The 21,213-nt window shown below is 42.1% G+C and overlaps 1 protein-coding gene across 1 annotated transcript in view; it reads left to right on the forward strand.

Moving 5' to 3' along the window:
• The window catches only part of LOC120534721 (zinc finger protein 239-like), a 113,266-nt gene that overhangs the window by 55,727 nt on the left and 36,326 nt on the right, over window positions 1-21,213 (forward strand). The window lies entirely within an intron of this gene.

A 21,213-nucleotide genomic window follows, 5' to 3' on the forward strand; every position in this document is an offset into this window, starting at 1 on the left:
AAACCTATTGTGGTTGAAAAGCCTTTCAGTAGTAAATTTGCTTAATAGTTTGTTTTAGCGGCATCTCAGACTTGTTAGAACTGGAATGTTAAATAACATAGCTAAACTATCTACATATCTTTTTTTTTTTCTTTCTTTCTAACCTCATCTTGTTTATGTAAGACCTATCTAGTGCTATAATCATATATATAAACAGACTGTAACAATTGTGCATTCATGTATGTATATTAAATCCAAGTGACGCTCTGAACGTTTCATGTGTGCTCCGTAAAAACAACCAACAGTTTTATAATGAAAAATCCGTAGTATTATTTGTTTGTCATTTAATGTTTGTTTTTGCTAACTATATTTTCATCTTGTATTATTCTTACTGTCTGCATGTATTGTTAGGAAATAGGTTGAGCAGACCCTGGAGAGGTGGAGATATACTCTAGAGAGGAGAGGAATAAAGGTCAGTGGGACCACCAAGACAGAATACATGTGTGTAAATGAGAGGGAGGTCAGAGGAATGGTGAGGATGCATGAAGTATAATTGGAGAAGGCAAATTAATTTAAATACTTGGGATCAGCAATACAGAGTAACAGGGATTGTGGAAGAGAGGTGAAAAAGAGTGCAGGCAGGGTGGAGTGGGTGGAGGAGAGTGTCGGGAGTGATTTGTGACAGACGGGTATCAGCAAGATTGAAAGGGAAGGTCTATAGGATGGTAGTGAGACCAGCTATGTTATATGGGTTGGAGATGGTGGCACTGACCAGAAAGCAGGAGAAAATGCTGGAGGTAGCAGAGTTAAAGATGCTAAGAAAGCACTTTGAGCACCTAGAATAGCACTATATAAATGTAAAAAAGTATTTATTATCCATACAAAGGCAGGGTCGAGAACCAAATTTACATTCCTCTCAATAACTTTATTCAAACTCATGGCAAGATGGTCAATAAATCCTCTGCATTTTAAGAGGAAAACATTAATATGCTTGATCGCAGGCCTTGAAAACCAAAGCAGGAGGTGAATACTGAATGTAGACACTTTATGAACTGACAAAGAAGTTGATTGTGACGGTGGAGAAGCTAGAGATTAGTCGATTAAAAATGTAAATAATTATGATATCCGTTTATGATCTATTTCAGTGGTTCTCAAACTCCATCCTGGTGTCACACTGTGGATGCAGGTTTTAATTCCAACCACATTCACAATCGGTGATAATAATTGATAAGAATTGATCTCATTTAATTAGTTCGTCTTTTTTCACACTTCTCTTATTCTGTATTCAGAAAAACACAACAGTATGGTTTTTAAATTTTACTCTTGCTGATACCTGTCTGTCATGAATCACTCCTGACACTCGTCTCCACCCATTCCGCCCTGCCTGCACTCTCTTTTTCACCTCTCCTTCACAATCCCTGTTACTCTGGCTTAATTCAAATTATTCTTTCTCAAAGCGAACAAAATGTAACCCAATACAGATGCTAAGCTATAAGAGTGTATTCTTTTAAGACAAATGTACTAAACTAACTTCTAAGGTAGCTTTTGATATTGTATAATCAATTATTATGTGTGATGATCATTATGTGTGAAACGTAAGCTATAATAAGAATATGCTGTGCATTAACAGACAATATAACATTAATCCTTTTATAAGCTGAAAAAAGATTTTTAAATTGTAACTGCTGCATAGCAATTGAAGTGTTGTGACCCTGATTGTGTAGAGAAATGGGGAAGTAGATGTTTTGCAAAGTGCTGTCTCTGTAACTGTCTTGCAAAACTAGCCATAGCTGAATTGCATAGCCTATGCTAGGAAAGGAGCCTGGGACTGTGGGTATGCTGACAGTTCCCCTTATCTAAAGACTATAATGTACTTCTGCACGTACTGATCTAATGTGTTATCTTAAGTTACTTGCAAACTGTGGGTGACCTCAAATGAATTGCCATACTTCCTCTTTTTGTTTAGTAAACAAGCTGGGTATAAAAAGGGAAACTCCCTGCTGATGGGAGGCTGCCTGCTCACCAAGAATAAAGAAATTGCTTTTTACTTTACATTGGTGTCTGTCTCCTGTTACTGGCTTTCAGCGACCACACACTGTACTGTTGATCCCAAGTACTTAAACTAATCCACCTTTGCCAACTCTACTCCTTGCATCCTCACCATTCCACTGACCTCCCTCTCCTTTATACAAATATTCTGTCTTGTTCCTACTGACCTTCATTCCTCTCTTCTCTAGAGCATATCTCCACCTCTCCAGGGTCTCCTCAACCTGCTCCCTACTATCGCTACAGATCACAATGTCATATGCAAACATCATAGTCCACGGGGACTCCTGTCTAATCTCATCTGTTAACCAGTCCATCACCTTTGCAAATAAGGGTTTAGAGATGACCCCGATGTAATCCCAACTCCACCTTGAATGTATCCTTCACTCCTACCACAGACCTCACCACTGTCACACTTCTCTCGTACATATCCTGTACAAAACTTCTCTGCCACTCCCGACTTTCTTACACAATACCACAGCTCCTCTCGAGGCACCCTGTCATATGCTTTCTCCAGGTCCACAAAGACGCAATGCAACTCCTTCTGGCCTTCTCTATACTTCTCCATCAACACCCTCTTAGCAAACATCGCATCTGTGGTGCTCTTTCTTGGCATGAAACCATATTCCATTAAACAATCTGGTTAAAAACTCCACTGCTATCTCTTCTAAACACCTCCACGTAGCCTCTCATACAACTCCTCTTTAGCATTTGCAACCTTTCTCTTCACCTTGCACCTTATCTCCTTGTACTCTTTGTCTATTTTCTGCTTATCTCTGACTATCCTACTTCTTTGCCATCCTCTTCCTCTGTATACATTCCTGTACTTCCCCATTCCACAACCAGGTTTCCTTTTCCTCCTTCCTCTGTCCAGATGTCAAGTCAAGCACCCTTCTTGCTCTCTCTCTTACTACATCAGCTGTAGTTGCCCAACTCTTCACTGCTACCCAGTGCCTGTATTGAGGGCAGAAGTAAAATGAAGATGTTATTTTTATGGTTAGGAGTGGAACACAAGGCAGCAACAAACTATCATTTGGATGAAGTGTGCCGTGGCTCTTTGGAAATGAGCCATGTGTCCTGTGCTTCTCTGCATTATTAAAATCATTATCACTGAATCTTTTCTGAATAGTAGACATTGACCTCACATTCCCTGGAAGAATATTAAGATTAGCTACTGTAGCAGAGAAAAGAAAAACGGTTTAGTAGTGGCTGAACGCACGCTAAGGAAATGTGCTTGCGAGCTGCCTCTTCTGCTTGTTGCATGTCATTGTTTTAAGAGCTGGGAGCACATGATGCTTGTCTGCCAAATGCAATCTAACCATTGCTAGGTTAGATGTCTGTGGGCTGGTTTTAAATGATAGCTCACTGCCTGGTCTCACGTGACATTGTAAAAACAATATTTGTCCTTTACTTCTGGCCCCGGGCATTTCCTTTTTTTTTGTGCTAATGCGATCTTTTATTCATCGACATTTCATTTATAACGTATTGTCCTTTATACACTTTATATACACTGAGACACCTGTATCTGTGTGTGCTGCTTCCCTTTACACTACATTTTTTTTTTTTTTTTGCCCATTCTCTTTCATCTTGTGGTTCTTTTGTCTTTCGTAATCTTAGCATGAAGATCACGTATCATCTCCTAGTCATTCATTCCACAGGATTTTTTTTATAATAGAGACAGATAGGTAGAATGCCCAGAGGGGACTGGGCAGTCTAATGGTCTGGAATCCCTACAGATTTTTTATTTTCTCCAGCCGTCTGGAGTTATTTTTGTTTTTTCTGTCCACCCTGGCCATTGGACCTTACTCTTATTCTATGTTAATTAATGTTGACGTATTTTATCTTCTTACTGTGTCTTTTACAAACCGGATTCCAAAAAAGTTGGGACACTAAACAAATTGTGAATAAAAACTGAATGCAATGATGTGGAGATGACAAATGTCAATATTTTATTTGTAATAGAACGTAGATGACAGATCAAACGTTTAATCCGAGTAAATGTACCATTTTAAAGGAAAAATATGTTGATTCAAAATTTCACGGTGTCAACAAATCCCAAAAAAGTTGGGACAAGTAGCAATAAGAGGCTGGAAAAAGTAAATTTGAGCATAACGAAGAGCTGGAAGACCAATAAACACTAATTGGGTCAATTGGCAACATGATTGGGTATAAAAAGAGCTTCTCAGAGTGGCAGTGTCTCTCAGAAGCCAAGATGGGTAGAGGATCACCAATTCCCACAATGTTGCGCAGAAAGATAGTGGAGCAATATCAGAAAGGTGTTACCCAGCGAAATATTGCAAAGACTTTGCATCTATCATCATCAACTGTGCATAACATCATCCGAAGATTCAGAGAATCTGGAACAATCTCTGTGCGTAAGGGTCAAGGCCGTAAAACCATACTGGATACCCGTGATCTCCGGGCCTTTAAACGACACTGCACCACAAACAGGAATGCTACTGTAAAGGAAATCACAGAATGGGCTCAGGAATACTTCCAGAAACCATTGTCAGTGAACACAATCCACCGTGCCATCCGCCGTTGCCAGCTGAAACTCTACAGTGCAAAGAAGAAGCCATTTCTAAGCAAGATCCACAAGCTCAGGCGTTGTCACTGGGCCAGGGATCATTTAAAATGGAGTGTGGCAAAATGGAAGACTGTTCTGTGGTCAGACGAGTCATGATTCGAAGTTCTTTTTGGAAATCTGGGACGCCATGTCATCCGGGCCAAAGAGGACAAGGAAAACCCAAGTTGTTATCAACGCTCAGTTCAGAAGCCTGCATCTCTGATGGTATGGGGTTGCATGAGTGCGTGTGGCTTGGGCAGCTTGCATGTCTGGAAAGGCACCATCAATGCAGAAAAATATATTCAGGTTCTAGAACAACATATGCTCCCTTCCAGACATCATCTCTTTCAGGGAAGACCCTGCATTTTTCAACAAGATAATGCCAGACCACATTCTGCATCAATCACAACATCATGGCTGCGCAGGAGAAGGATCCGGGTACTGAAATGGCCAGTCTGCAGTCCAGATCTTTCACCTATAGAGAACATTTGGTGCATCATAAAGAGGAAGGTGCGACAAAGAAGGCCCAAGACGATTGAACAGTTAGAGGCCTGTATTAGACAAGAATGGGAGAGCATTCCTATTTCTAAACTTGAGAAACTGGTCTCCTCGGTCCCCAGACGTCTGTTGAGTGTTGTAAGAAGAAGGGGAGATGCCACCCAGTGGTGAAAATGGCCTTGTCCCAACTTTTTTGGGATTTGTTGACACCACCATGAAATTCTGAATCAACATAATTTTCCCTTAAAATGATACATTTTCTCAGTTTAAACTTTTGTTCCGTGATTTGTGTTCTATTCTGAATAAAATATTAGAATTTGGCACCTCCACATCATTACATTCAGTTTTTATTCACGATTTGTATAGTGTCCCAACTTTTTTGGAATCCGGTTTGTATTTTTCTATTCTTCATTATGTAAAGCACTTTGAGCTACTGTTTGTATGAAAATGTGCTATATAAATAAATGTTGTTGTTGTAGATACAACTTTAACTTCATTCAAATAATCTATATTATCAATAATTAAACATGCCAGGACACGGTGCCGCAGCAGTAGCTATTAGCTTGCGCTCCATTCATGGATTGTTCCTGCCTCGCGCTGCATTCTTACTGGGACTGGCGTGACACTGGAAGGATAGATGGATAGAAAAATTAAACATGTACTACGAAGATATTTTAATGTTCCTTAAAAGTTTTGAAGAATCGGCATTCTAAGCTTACAGATGACTTAACGTCTGTTAACTCCTATCATCATGAAAATGATATCATGTATACATCTCAGTATATTTATTTATTCAGAAAGCTGTAATATCATGAATGTAATGGATTCTGTGTCCTGTCGGAGGAAGAGAAAGCCGGTTTATGAAGCATGTAGTGATTCATACACACAGAGCACATAGAAGATCAAATAAAAAAACAAAGTATTTAACTTGCTACTTTAGTTACGATGGGATTTGAGAAACTAATAAATTAAACAATTTTAAGACGAAGTTTATGATGTTCTACTTTAGTGACAAAATAAACTACGTGATTAAAGTGGAAATTTTGAGATTAAAGTTGACATTTCGTGCTTTTCCCCACCGTGTGCCTATTATTTTTTGTTCTCTGTACTCTAATAAGCTTTCATATGACACTCAGCCGGTGGGATACGACTCGCCTTTTCACAGCGACTTTGATATGTGACATCTTTTTTATTTTGGGCACTGTGTGACTTTGTGAAGTTGAGCTTTCGAGTTTCTCCAACACGCTATGTCACTCGATCGACTAGTACGTTTTTTCCTTGCCTCCACTTGGTATTCACTAAAATTCTTATATTTTCCCCTGTGCTTTTCCCATTGTCTTTTCACAGAAGGCTGATCTTAATGGCTATTTATATTGATTTGCATATTCAAAGAGGCGTAATTCTGGGAGGAGTTGGGGCGGGACAGCAGGCGCGTGCACGAGTGTTACTTTTCATGCTGACCGGGATTTAGCAGTGGAACGTGGAAGCTGGCAAACGTACAGATTCCTGCATCTGGAATTTTTTGTGCGTAAGCACATTTCGGTTTTTGTGCTTACGTCATGTTATAGTGCGAATTCTACGCACAGCATTTTGCCGTGCTTCAGTCAAGGCTTATCACGCCGAGGTCAGCCCCACTCTTGCCAGACATCTCATTTTAAAAACATGGTCAGCGCGACCCCAATCTGGAAAGACTTGAAGAACCGTCGAGGAGGGACATGGCCCTTGTCTTCTGGACTACAGAATGTAGCAAAGTGGCTACAACATAATGGATAATGAGACAAAATAAAGACTCAGTGTATGTGTGTGTTCTATAGCCTTTAAAATATTACAATCATACAAAGACACAGCAACCTTCATAATAAAATGAACACACCGATTAGAGATGAGGGCACGTGTAGAAGAATAAGCGTCTGCGCATGTATACACTTTCGATGGGCGTGGTGACTTTAGACAAAATCAAAATGCGAAACCTCACGTACAGGTAAGAAATGAGATAGGAAACAATAACTCGTCACCGCGGCACCATTCACAGACCAACAGTCAGACAGGAAACAAAGAGTCTCCCATTCCGAATCTTCATGTGAATGACTTTTACATCGGCAATCACTATTTGCTGAAACCAAACTTACAAGTACGTACCTGTCCTCTGTTTTAATTCTTGTCTTCCACTGGATAGACTGGCACTGCATCAGCATTTCCATGTGGCTCCGAAAAAGTTTTCCTCCAAGAGGCAGATGCTCACATATCCCATGTTCCCTGGACACTTTTTACTACTTGGACATGGATTTTTACATGCTGAGACTCCTCTATTCAAGTAGTTAACTTCAAGCGCTGAGAACAAAATACCCACACCGGTGTGGTTCCCTATTTACCTGACGAAGTAAGAAGGCGGTATCGTGGCAGCAGAGCCAGTGCTAAGATAAAAGCCAAGCATCTAGCGAGAAAGTGGCGCTACAAACCTTTGGTGCCTTCTGTGATCCTGGGAAACATGAACTCACTACCAAGTAAGATTGACGAACTGGCCACACTGGTGAAAAATGTCAGGACCTACAGAGAATGCAGTTTGTTGTGTTTTAGTGAAACGTGGCTAACAACTAACATCCCAGATGCTAACGTGGAGCTACCTGGGTTTAGCACAGTTAGAGCGGACAGAGACGCAAGTTCCTGCGGGAAGCAGAAAGGAGGAGGAGTCGCTCTTTATGCCAACACAAGGTGGTGCAACTCTGGACATGTAAAAGTTAAAATCTCCACTTGCTGCAGGGACATCGAACTGTTGGCCGTAAGTTTGCATCTCTATTACTTGCCCAGTGAGTTTGGACACATCATTGTTGTTATTGTTTACATCCCTCCTGGGACGAACGTGGAGATAGCGGGTGACATCATCCATTCCGCTATTGCTAAGTTACAAACATAGCACCCTGAGGCACTTGTGCTAATCGCTGGAGACTTTAACTATGTAACGCTGGACAAAACATTACCTGCCTTCTCCCAGTATGTGGATTGTAACACCCAGGGAAATAGGACTATCGACCTACTGTATGCAAACGTTAAAGACGCATACAGTGCCACCCCGCTGCCTGTGCTTGGGAGATCATAACCTGGCTCTGCTTCAGCCTCACTACAAACCAAGAGTGAGGGAGCTACCTGCAACCACACGCTCATTCAGGAAGTGGTCTCCTGAGGCAGATCAGGTTCTGAGAGACTGATTTGGAACTACGGACTGGGATATCCTACAGGGGTCACATAGTGAGAACATTGAGGAGGTTGTTGACTGCACTACTGACTACATCAACTTCTGTATGGACATTGTAGTTCCAGTAAGAACAGTACTCTGGTATGCTAACAACAAGTCATAGATTACAAGTGACATCAAGGGCCTTTTGAACCAGAAGAAAAGGGCTTTTAAAGGCAGTGATCAGCATAAGCTCAAGCGCGTGCAGAAGGAACTCCGAGTCCAGTTCAGGGTGTTGAAGGAGTAGTACAAGAGAAAGCTGTAGCAGAAGTTGCAGAATAACAGCATGAAGGAAGTGTGGTCCAGATCTAATTATGCAATTTTCATTACACTATAACTTATTCAGTTTATTACATAGAGAATTCACAAAAAATCCTTTTTGTTGCTGAAAGATGGCATCACCTGCCCTGCATTCCAAAATTGCGGGGAGACGGTTGTCAGTCGAACAGAGGGTGTGATGTGTTTACCTGCATAATGTTGCATAATTAGATCTGGACCACCCTGTAGATGTAGATGGGAAATTATGGAGAAATTATTATAAAGTAAAATGCCTTATAAACAGTGGTTAGTCTATGGTATTTAAAACCATTCTGACAAAAGCTACACATTAAAGAATACAAAAGGTGAAAGTAAACTAATATAGAACTCTACCAGGAGAAAACAGGGCCCACTGATCTATATATAAGCTATACGATATAAGCTGTACCTGGTCAACTGAACTTAAAGTGTTGGTAACATTACGTTTGCAATAGTGCTGATTTGCAAATGTCACAACCAACCATATCTCAAATTTTATACCAAATTTTGAACACTGTTACAACTGCTGATTTTTTTTTTTCCTTTTCCTACCACTCCAAGTGAAGTAATGTTAAAGAAAGCTGCATTCACGCCGATTGGCACACAAGTAAAGATCATTGCCCAGAGTGTTCATGACCTCACATTTGTAAATCACAAGCGATAATCAGCACACAGGTGGTACTGTTGTAGCTGGCACACTACACTGAAGATAAGCAGGGGACTAGATGGGTGATTGACAGCAAAATGTCCAACAGGTATGCTGAGCTCTAAATTTCACCAGCTTCTGACACATTTGTGTTATACTTCACAAGTCGGGGAAGGTTCAAGTAGGCCGAAACTCCCAGGCAACAGGAAAAATGGAGCTTCAAAGAAGATAATATGGAGAGGCAGGACACACCACAGTGGGAGACAATTGGGAGCACTGGTAGAGTGTACAGGATATCCAGAACATCACCAGAATAGCCATGGCTTGTTTCAGTGTGACTGTTATTTTATGAGGCGTATCATGTGCCTATAACAGTGAGAAGGTGATTCTTCATTAAGTATAACTCTGGATCATATAATCATACCCATTACTGAGATTTAGTCTCATGTTTGATGATTGTGTTGGTCACGGTCTTTCCATTAAACTATTATTGTTCATGTTGTTCTTAAATGGCAATAGTTCTGTGTAGCTTATTGCAATATAATACTTTATTATGCTTTTCTTATTCTTTTTATTCTTCTTCTACACTCAAGTCAGGTCACGTTGGGTAGCATGCTCTGGTACAGCACATTTCCGTATCCACTACATGATGAAATAGCTCCTGGATGGCAACCCCCCATGCAAACATGCGGCCCAGTCCCACCGTCTGGAAGTGACCATCTATCTACCACAGCCAGGTGATACTCATACGTGGATATCTCTTGGCCTGTTCCAGCCATTCGGGTCCTCAACAATGAGAATCCTGTGAGATGGATCTCCCTCGGGTAATCACGTCACATGGCTGTTGTGCTTTAATTAATGTTCCTTCACCAGGCAAGTAATGTGCCTCATTCGGGACTCCTTAAGTAACACAAAGTCAAACCAGCGGTACCCAAGGATTCTCTGACCTCATGACCCCCATACTCTAACAATCCGTCTATTACAGCAGTGACATTCATGTCTCTGGTGACTTCTGTTTACTAAACAAATAAATAAATAATGCAGGTTGTTTTAGACCTGCTATTGATTATATAAATGCTTATATTATACATTCTAGGAATAAGCAGAACATTTAATAAAAATTCATTCAACTTCATATTGTATACTATATGATTGCACAAATACTCCTCTTTTTCCTTTGGAATAATCAAAATACACCACTCATAACTTGATGGGAAATTGTCTCTCCAAGCAGCTGTTCAATGATTTTCTTTTTAACATTTTTTTGAATTTATTAAAATCAAATAACATTCCATACAACCAAGTCACGTTTTACAAAAGTGGGTTAGAAACAAATCGACCCCCACCCATAAGAAAGAGAGCTAGGCGAACAGAGTAAAACTTTGGTAGTAAGAAAAATAAATACATAAATAGAATAAAAAGTGAAGAGAAACAGCTTCCTCAATTTAAATGCTTATTCTAAAATGTTATTGATTAGATCCTGCCAGGTTTTGGAAAAGGTTTGTACAGATCCTCTAAAATTAAATTAGATTTCTTCCAGTTTCAAATAATATAAAACATCAGTTACCCACTGACTTAGAATAGAAGAGTTAGGATTCTTCTAGTTGAGCAAGGTAAGTCTGCATGCTAATAGTGAGTAAAGTCAACTACAGTTTGTTTGTTCTTTTCCATATTAAACCCCTCTGTGAGCCCACCAAACACAGCTGTTAGTGAATTAGGAGGGATTGTGACACCGAGGCTGTCTGAAAGGCATTTAAAGATTTTGGTCCAAAATTATGTTAATTTGGTGCAGGCCCAAAATATGTGCCCAGTGAGGCAGGAATTCGATTGCAACATTCGCAGGTTGGATCTCGCCCTGGAAACATTATGTACAATTTTAAGTGAGACAGATGTGCTTGATTAAAGATGTAAGTTGAATAATTGAATGCTTTGTACATATGGAGCTCGAGTGAGTTCTGTGCATTGCTACTTTCCACTCCATTTCTGAGATGTTGAGTGAGAGATGCTTTCCCCCCTGTACTCTGGGATCTTTAAAAGGAAGGGACTTTAAAAAGTTTTAATATAGTACAGAAATGCTGTCAGAGTCCTCAAGCTTGTTTTTCTGGCATAGAGGTAGATGGAAAGTGAGGAAAATTGGGCAGGTTTTGTTTAACAAAGTTTCTAATTTGAAGGTAGTGAAAGAAATGTGTTGCTGGAAGGTTAAATTTGCAGTGCTATTGTTCATAGGATGCAAAGATGTTGTCTATCTGCAGATCTCTAAGTGATTTAATCCCAAATGTTTTCCCGAAAATTAAAATTGGGGACGTTTGAGAGGGTGGAAAAAAGTGGTTATCATGCAGAGGTGCCATAAATAAAAGCTTCTCTATCTTAAAATACTTCCTACATTGGTTCAATATTCTGAGTGAATGAAGCACAATTGGGTTGTTAATATTGTCACACTCGAGCACATAGGGAGTGACTTAAAGACCCGACGGGCACCGCGACATCGCATGTCAGGGGACAATGGCGGAGCACTGACCTTTCTTTCTTTGTTCTTTCAGGAAAAACAAAGCAACACCACTGTGAGTTCACCCGGACTCGATAAAACTCAAGCCACTTCCTGGTTCCTTTCTTCCCTCTGGTCCCCATTTGATGACATCATTTTGACCCATCTACCACCACGATTCCTTCCCAGCATTCCATCTGTTCACTACCGGTTCTGACCCCATAAATTGTCCGCCTGTCTGTGTTATGGTTGTCTACTCTGCTGTTCTATTTGTGAGCTAACCGCAGCATACTACAGTATACAGGGCCGGAAAAACCCCAAACCTTTATGCATTGTCTGTTTTCTTTATTACAGTACTTATTGGGGTGCAAAGCAAGGAATATAAAGAAGTACTGCAGGATTTTATTTCTATTGGGGACCAAGCCTGTGTCTTTTCATCTATTTGTGTCAATATCCAGGTTTTTATAGCTTGTATATTTGCCACCCAGTAATAAAACTGAAAGTTAGGTATAGCCGTGCCGCCTTCTGCTTTAGGTCTATGTCGCCCTTTGGATACATGGATGTTTTGAATTCTAAATAAATTTGCTTATGATTGAATCTAACTTCTTAAAAAATATTTTTTGTTGCCAATTGGAATGTTTTTAAATATAAAAAAAAAGCTTAGTTAGGATATTAATCTTAACAATGTTAATTCTTCCAGTTAAAGTGAGATGAAGGGTAGACCATCTATGCAAGTCTTGCTTAAGTTTTTTCATGCAGACAGCAAAATATTCTTGGTAAAGAGCTTTACATCTACAATGATAAAAGGAAATGTGTTTAGTCTAATATTGTGTGCTTGAGAATTCAATGGAAGAGCACACCTTTATTCAAATTGAAATGTTGTGAAATTCTATTAGTGCTGTTAGGACTACAGGCACAGTATTTTGTGGATCTGATATATATATATATAGATATATAGATATATATAGATATATAGATATATATATATATATATATATATATATAAATATATAGTACTGTAGCAGTGCTACCATTGGTTAGAACTGCATCTCCCAGCAGTCCTTGTAGGGCTGTTGAGGGCAAAGGTGGCCAGAGGGGTTCAAAAGGAGGGCAGGGGACGAAGAGAGGAGAAGGTTTGTTTTTGTCGTTTGGTGCTTGTTATAACTGTTGAACTGCCTGTCGTTGTCTGCCATATATCATCGTGTCCTGGATTGTATTGTTTGTTGGGGTCTGGTTATCATTGGTCTACCTGTTTACTGTTACTGAGGACGTTGTCTGGATTCATTGGCTTTCACGGAAGAAGGAGCGCTCCTGAACCATTCATCTGTCAACTTACTTCAGCAACTACCGGTAGGACTGTGTTTTCCATTTCCCTCGCATCATTCAAATCACTGGACATAACTTCACCGCTGATTATTTCATACATGGACTTTACTGCGTGTTTGTCGTGTTTATCTGTTAATTGTAATATCGCCGAAAGGATCAGGGGTGGTATTATTGTTTTCATTTAGTTAATTTAATTTCATTATACTTTTTTATCGTTTAAGTTCCCAGTGCGTTTTCTTTGTCTCTGTAGTGTGTTGTGTGTGGGGGTCGTGCCAAGGCTGGGGTTGTCCCTGGTAATCCTCATATAAATAAATAAATCACCGTCTTTCTCGACGGTGTTAATCTTAGCGGCTTCTGACCGCTACAGTACTCATAAGCATTTCGAAAGTGAACTGCCAGTGGTTCAATGTCAATGCATAAAGCAGTTGTGACAAGTGGCATCCTTGTCTAGTGCCACATTCTAGTTTGAAGTAGTCTGAAATAATGTTGTTAATACAAACTGAAGCCTCAGAACTGGTATACAGTACTTTGATCCATGCACAAATGTTTGTGCCAAACCCAAATTTCTCCAGTGTAGTGAAATGGTAGATTCACTCAACCATATCGAATGATTTTTCTGCATCCAACAATAATAATATCTCTGGTTTGTTAGACTTTGTGGGTGAATATATTACATTAAACAGGCGTAGAAGATTAGAATTTAAGTGTCTGCCCTTAATTAATCCATTTTTGGTCTTGTGTTATTACCTTAAGAAGCACTTTCTCAATCCTTCTAGCTAGGATTTCAGAAAGTATCTTAACATCATTATTCAGATGTGTGTTTGGTCTGTATGATGCACATTTAATAAGTCTTTATTTTGCTTAGGAAAGACAGTAATTACTGCTTTGTGAAAAGTTTCATGTAGAATGTTATTGCCTCTTGTGTCTGTAAATGTTGCTAATTAAAGGGGAGCTAACTTAACTGAGAATATTTTATAAATTTCGGCAGGGTAGCCATCAGGGATTGCTGCTTTCCCACTCTGAAGTGAGTTTATAGCATCTTGTAATTCTGAGAGTGCCAAAGGTTTATCCAGTTCCTCTACACTGAGAATATCTAGCTGTGGTATCCATAATGTATCAAAACACATTAGATTGTGTCTTGTCTTCTTTAAACTGAGTAGAATATACAGATTTGTAGTAGTCACTAAATATGTGCATTATATTTTTATGGTTAATGACTTTCTCTGTCTGTGTTGGTAATTGCTGGGATTGCATTGCAAACCTCCTGCTTGTGGATTTGTTGAGCTTTCTCTCTCTGTTCATGGTAATGCTGTCTTGATTTAAAAGTGAGTTGTTTTGTTTCTTTAGTTGGCAAGAGGTTGAGTTGAAGAGACCTCTGAGGACATATTTGTCTCTAAAAAATCAATTTGTTTGGATATAAATTCTGTACAGTTGTCGTCTGCTAATAAAAGTGGGTTAAGACACCAGCTGTGGAATGAGTATGTGGAGCACAATTATTTGAGCTCAATGATCAAAGGGGTGCGATCGGAGATAACAATGGTGTCATACTTTCAAGATTTAATCATATGCAAAAAATTGTTATCTATGAAGAAATAATAAATTCTTGAGTAGCAGCGATGCCCTGGTGAGTAGAAGGAATATGCTCTCAAGTTTGGATTTAGAAATCTCCAGGGGTCTGATAAGTTGTGATCTATTATAAAGTTTGTAATTGTTTTTAAAATGTTAGATTTCATTGCCCCTGTGGCAGGAGACCTATCTATGTCTGGATTTGAAACACAATTCCAGCTCACAAAGTTAACTGTTCAATCATGGAGACATTGCTTCTGAACTTTTGTTGGCATTCTGTATCCTTAATTTAAGATAATGCAGCTTTGTCATCAACTCCCAAATTTCCATGAAGCCTATTGTTACCTTGGTACTTATAATTATAAGGATTAAAAGGACAGATTCAAGATAGCTTGCTCTCTTTCTCTAATCAGATTTGATTCACGGTTATATTTCAAAATAGTGTTGGTATCAATTTTATTATCTCTTTTTCGGCTTACTAGAAGTAAAAATGTGGAGATTGTCTTGAATATCCACTTACAGTTTGACAGGGCTCATCTGACCTCTGCTTTCTGTAACTGCTGTTTAGAATGCGGCACATTTAGATGCTGTTGATGGTGAGAAATCAGGGAAAATACGAATGTCATTATTTTCAAATATAATCTCTTGTTTCTGTCCGAGAATTAGCATTATATGAAATTGAAATTGTAATTTTTCGAAATGCATGATAAGAGTCCTAGGTTTTGAGGTATTCGATCCACATGTGCAGTAAGCTGCTGCTATCTCGGTGTCTGATTTTAAGTCATTTCTGATTATTTTAGAGAATAGTTCTGCTACGAATTTCACTGGGTTTGGACTTTCAAGATTCTCAGGGAGAACTTCAATTCTAGGATGCTGTACTTAAGGGAATATTTATATTGATTTGCATATTCAAAAGGTGTAATTCTGGGAGGAAATGGAGTGGGGTGGCATGCACATGCATGATCATTACTTTTCACGCAGACCAGGATTTATGTAGCAGAAGAATGTGGAAGTTGGCTAACACACAGTTTTCTGCATCTGAATTTTTCTGTGCATATGCACATTTCGACTTTTGCCGGTATACCATGTTTTAGTGTGAATTTTACGCATGGCCTTATGCATGAGCACCCGAGTGATACCGCCTCTGTGTGGTATCATGTCTCAAACCAGACTCTTTTCATGTGTAGTTACAAGTTAGTGGAACGGACCGCCCACCTCCATCCATACTGCTGACTCCCTCAATGTATTTAAGAAGTGATTGAAAACCCATCTGTTCTGTGAATGCCTACTCGATAAAAAAAAATATAAAAACATTTGCTCTGTGATACTTTATACATCTTTCACTTGTGGCAATCAACTTTTGTTATCAGTCCTACTACACTTGCTGAATAAACAGGCCTAGGCCTAATGTTGCTCGATTATATTCATGTCTTTTGTAAGTCACTTTGGATAAAAGCGTCTGCCAGGAAAATAAATGTAATTGTAAAGTCTTCTCACTAAGCAGCAGGAGGCTGAAGATTAGTATGGCAGGCCATTCTAACATTTAATCCATTTTCCTTGATATCAGCAGTTACAATGGTGATATTGTCATTTTTTAAATTTAATATGAAGCTTTTAAAATTTGATAGCATATTTAAAAATCTTTAAATTGATCTTTTGAAATTTGATATCAAGTTTTTAAAATCTGATATTGTGCTTTAAAAATTTCATATCGTGCTTTTGAAATATGATATTAGGTTTTAATATTTTAATATCACACTTTAAAAATTCTGAAATTTTGAAATTTGATACAGCTTTTAAAATTTGATGTCATGCTTTTAAAAATCGAGCTTTTCAAATTTGAAATCAAGTTTGCAAAATTTGATATCATGCTGTTTAAATCTGATATCAATATCCTCAAAGTTAATATTTAATTTCACCAAAGCAATATCAAAATGACAATATTGTAGCGAGTCGAGTCTTCCCACCTCTCCCAAGCTGTCGGCTAGCGGATTGCCAGCGTTAAACACGCAGCTGTACCCAGCTCTTCAAGTAGCGAGCACTCGTGTCCCATACACCGCACGACTACGAGTGTCTCGGCAGCACGCAGCTGTACCCAGCTTCTCAAGTAACGACCACTCGTGTCCCATACACCGCACGACTCCAAGTGTCTCGGCATTAATTGCTTAGATAAAATCTTAGCAATGAATAACAGCTCTGTCCTGTTGTATCTCTTTATTCACAGATAGCCAGTAAACAAAGCTCGACATTATTGCACTGCCATGGTCAAGGTCATGCACGAAGACACATTTCACATAACGGTACTTTTTTACAAAATAAATAACCCCGGACGGCGATGACCCAAACCCACCCAACTAATTGAACACAAACACAACAATTATTTACAAGTTAAGACATTAATAAATACAACAGGAAAAACATTATAAAAAGCAGTGAACGTACAACCTTCCCATAATGCATCACTCCGGCAGCGCTGACTGCCGGGTCGCTACATAGCCCCCTCCCAAGAGGGTTTAGTGTCCTCACAACCCTAATCGTTACATTCAAAGTCTAATAAATATCCCGGTCGGCGACGAACACGCTTTGGCCTGCTTGACTCGCCACTACTCGTGTCAGGTTCAGTCCGGAGACTTTCAATGTCTGTCTCGACACCGAGTGTGGAGGTTGGAGAGCCACTTTGAGTTCCAATTCCTTCTGGTGCTGGGGCCAATGGGTGGTATGGTGCTAAACGATCTTTATGTAGCACCACCCGTCTGCCCCCTTAGGCATTCGGACTCGAAAAACAACTTCCGAAATCATGTCCAGAATTTCTCCGGTCCCTGCCAATGGTGTGTCAGTTTTGGGGACAACCCCCGTTTCCTTTGTGGGCAAAAGACCCACACTTTGTCCCCTTGTTTGAAAGTTGGACCATGAGCCCGAATGTCATATGCCCGTTTCTGGCGGGCTCCAGCTCCGCTAGTGCCTCCCTGGCCAGTTGATGCACGGTGTTCAGCCGCTCTTTTAATCGTCGGAAATAGTCCGTCTCGTGACCGCCAACAAGCTCAGGTTCAGGGCGAGCCAAACACCAAGTCCACCGGCGTGCGCATCTCTCTTCGAACATCAGCCCCCCGGTGTGCACTGACTCGATTCCTGAGCGGCCGTCCTATACGCCCACAAGACCAGAGGCAAATGTTGGTCCCAGTCTCTCTGGTGTTGACTAGTGAGGATGGCAAGTTGGGCGGCCAGGGTGCGGTTAAACCGTTCGACCAGTCCATCGCTTTGAGGGTGAAGGGGAGTGGTTCGGGTCTTCTTCACCCCAGCCGCTGACACACCTCTTTAAACAAACGGCTCTCGAAGTTCCGCCCTTGATCGCTGTGCAGTTCATTCGGCACCCCGAATCAAGTGAACATTTCATCCAGCAATTTTGGCGGCTGTGGAGGCACTTTGATCTGGAATGGCATATGCCTCCGGCCATTTAGTAAAGTAGTCCATCGCCACCAAAACAAAACGATTTCCTGCCTCGGTGATAGGGAAAGGACCCAGTACATCTACCCCAATCCTCTCCATGGGAGCCCCGACAAGATACTGTTGTAGTGGCGCGTGAGAGCGTTGGCCAGGTCCTTTCTGCGCCGTACAAACGTCACAGCAGTGGACGTGCATCTCCGCATCTTGTCGACATCCGGGCCAATAGAATCGCTGCCGCAGCGGCGCACTGTCTTTGCATTTCCAAAGTGCCCAGATCCAGCTGCTCCATGAACCCAACGGAGGACCGTTGTGCGTAAAGCCTGGGGAACCAGAAGTTGCAAACGGTCAGTACCCCCTTGGTGCCTGCCATCTTCTGTAGATCACACCATCGTGCAACTCCAGGCTGCCCCACTGCGAATGTAACAACTTGAGTTCCGGCCCCTGGGAAGACACGGTTTGCCAATCGGGGCATTCCTGGGTCTCCAGCCAACCCCTTACCTCCTCTAGCACTTGGTCGTCTGCTTGTAGTTGCCGTAACTGGTCGATGGTGAATGGTTCCCCTGCTCCATCAGTGTCCTCTAGCCCGGCTGCTGATGATGATGGTCCCATACCCCTTTCTTCTTGCCGGCGGCAATATCGACAGTCGTCGAGGCCGCATGGTCGCCTGGAGAGGGCATCAGCATTTGCATGCTGCCGTCCTGGTCGGTGTTGCACCTCGAAATCATACTCCTGAAGTATTTCTATCCACCTTGCCACCTGGCCCTCAGGTTGCGGAAGTTTAACAGCCATGTAAGGCTAGCATGGTCAGTTCGAATTGTAAACTTAGTGCCCAAAGGTAAGGCTTGAAGTGTCGTACTGCCAGATCACTGCCAATAGCTCCCGCCGGTAACGCAGTAATTTTTCTCCGGTCGACTGAGGCTGCAGCTATAGTAGGCCACCACTCTCTCTCCGGTCTCCCCCCTCTGGGAGAGTACTGCGCCAACCCCCACATTACTAGCGTCAGTGTCCAAAATAAAGGGTTGGTTGGGGTCAGGGTAAGCCAGGACAGGTGCACTGGTAAGAGCAGCTTTTAGTTGTTGAAAAGCAGCGGCGCAGTCGTCCGTCCACCCAAACTGTTGGCCCTTACTCGTCAGCTGGTGCAAGGGGCTAGCAATGGTTGCAAAGTTTCTCACGAATCTCCGGTAGTATGAGGCTAAGCCCAGAAAGCTCCGCAGCTTCGGTGATGTTGGCTGGTGGGGGCCAGTTGCTCACGGCAGTCACCTTCGCTGGGTCGGTAGCCACTCCACTCTCGCTAACCACATGTCCCAGAAACTGAGTCTGTCGGGAGAGGAGGTTACATTTCGCGGGGTTCAACCGCAACCCGGCGCTGAATGGCTGTCAAGACTTCCCTTAAATTGTGGACAGCCTGATCAAAGTCTCTGGCATGGATTAAAAGATCGTCCAGATAGACCACACATCGGGTTCGGGGAATGTCTTTTAGGACCCGCTCCATCAGTCTTTCAAAGGTGGCGGTCGTTACACAGTCCAAAGCGGCATCACCTTGAATTGCCACAGCCCTTGTCCTATGGTGAATGCGGTTTTGTGTCGGTCCTCTGGTGCCAGTTCCACTTGCCAATACCCACTGCGCAAGTCCAAGGTGCTGAACCAACAGGATCCAGCCACATAATCCAATGCATCATCGATGCGTGGCAGTGGGTATGAGTCTTTTCGAGTGACTTCGTTTAACCTCCGAAAGTCCACACAGGCGCCAACCCCGTTTTCTTCCGTACCATGACCATTGGTGCAGCCCAGGGGCTGTCCGAAGGCTCAATAACGTCGTTGGCTGCCATCTCACAAATCATTTCCTCGGCAGCTTGGCCGCAAGAGGCAATCGGTGGGGCGCAAAGCGAATGGGGCGGCATGGCCAGTGTCTATGTGGTGTTTCACTAAATTCGTTCTAGTACAGTCCTCCTCTCGAGCCGCAAAAATGTCCACAAAGTCTCTCAATAGTTGTTGAAGTTGCTCCTGCTGTGGCGTTCAGATGTTCCCCACTTGACGGCCCAATTCCTCTACAGCGGCAACTGTCTCAGCTGATGGGTGGTCGCGTGAGGAAAACCGTTGGGAAGCACTGGTCTGAGCTGCAACATTCTCCTGGGGTCCCCTTGAGTCTCTGCATCTTCCGAACAGCGGTCGGGAGCGGTGATCCGTGGTATCCAGGCAAATCCAAGCCAGCAGCCCTTCCAGGACGGTTCCAGCCCGATTGGGCGACACAGTCTCATTACCTAGGCAGAGGACGGCCCTAGACACATCAACACATGCTCCCCAGTGGGCCAACAAGTCCAACCCAATAATGCACTGGTCTTTAATGTCCAAGCCAGAATTCGTGGTTGGTCTGGCTCGTCCCTACCACCACAGATAACAGTTTCTTTCCGGGCATTACTGTCCGTTCACCCGTAACCGTGCGTAGTTAAGCTATTTGTGGGGTCCAGCCCTCGGGAAGAAGACTAGCTGTTTCTGGCAACACTCCTTTTCTTAGCAAACAAATAGTGGACCCGTGTCCACTAAGGCACTGCATGGCCGTCCATCAATAGTGCAGTCTAGGTATAGTCCAGTGGAAAATCCACAGCGCCCAACTTTGAAGCAGTCTTTGTTGAGGGTGCTGAAAAGCGGGCGAGGGTCCCCTCACGGCCTCACCCGATGTCGTTTCCCTGCGGTGATGCTGTGCGAGGCAACGGACTTGGGGCAGGGCAATCCCTGGCAAAGTGCCCTGGTTCTCCGCATCGAAAACAGCAGTCCACTCGTTGTCTCTGTCGGGGGTTGATGTTGATTGGGCGGCTGACCTCCACTGCCTCAGACAGGTCCCCTTCCGCCCTTCGTTCAACGGCTCTTGTTAGTCGACTCGGTCGTGGCGTTCGTCTTGTCGGTGACTCAGCCTGTAGTACGTCTTCAACCGCTCAGCCTCTTTTAGTGCCTCGCTCAAATCTCGGGGTGACGATAGACAGACATGCTGGCGAAGACGTTCTGGTGTGAGGCCCCGCAGGAAAGCATGAAGACCGAGTTCTTCCCTCACTGCTGTCGAGAAAGTAGGGTAACCTTTTCGTGTATAAACCCTGACGTCAGCGGCAAAGGCTCCTATACTCTCACCTTCA

This window comes from Polypterus senegalus, chromosome 8 (genome assembly GCF_016835505.1).
Source record: "Polypterus senegalus isolate Bchr_013 chromosome 8, ASM1683550v1, whole genome shotgun sequence".
NCBI classification, from domain to species: Eukaryota; Metazoa; Chordata; class Cladistia; order Polypteriformes; family Polypteridae; genus Polypterus; species Polypterus senegalus.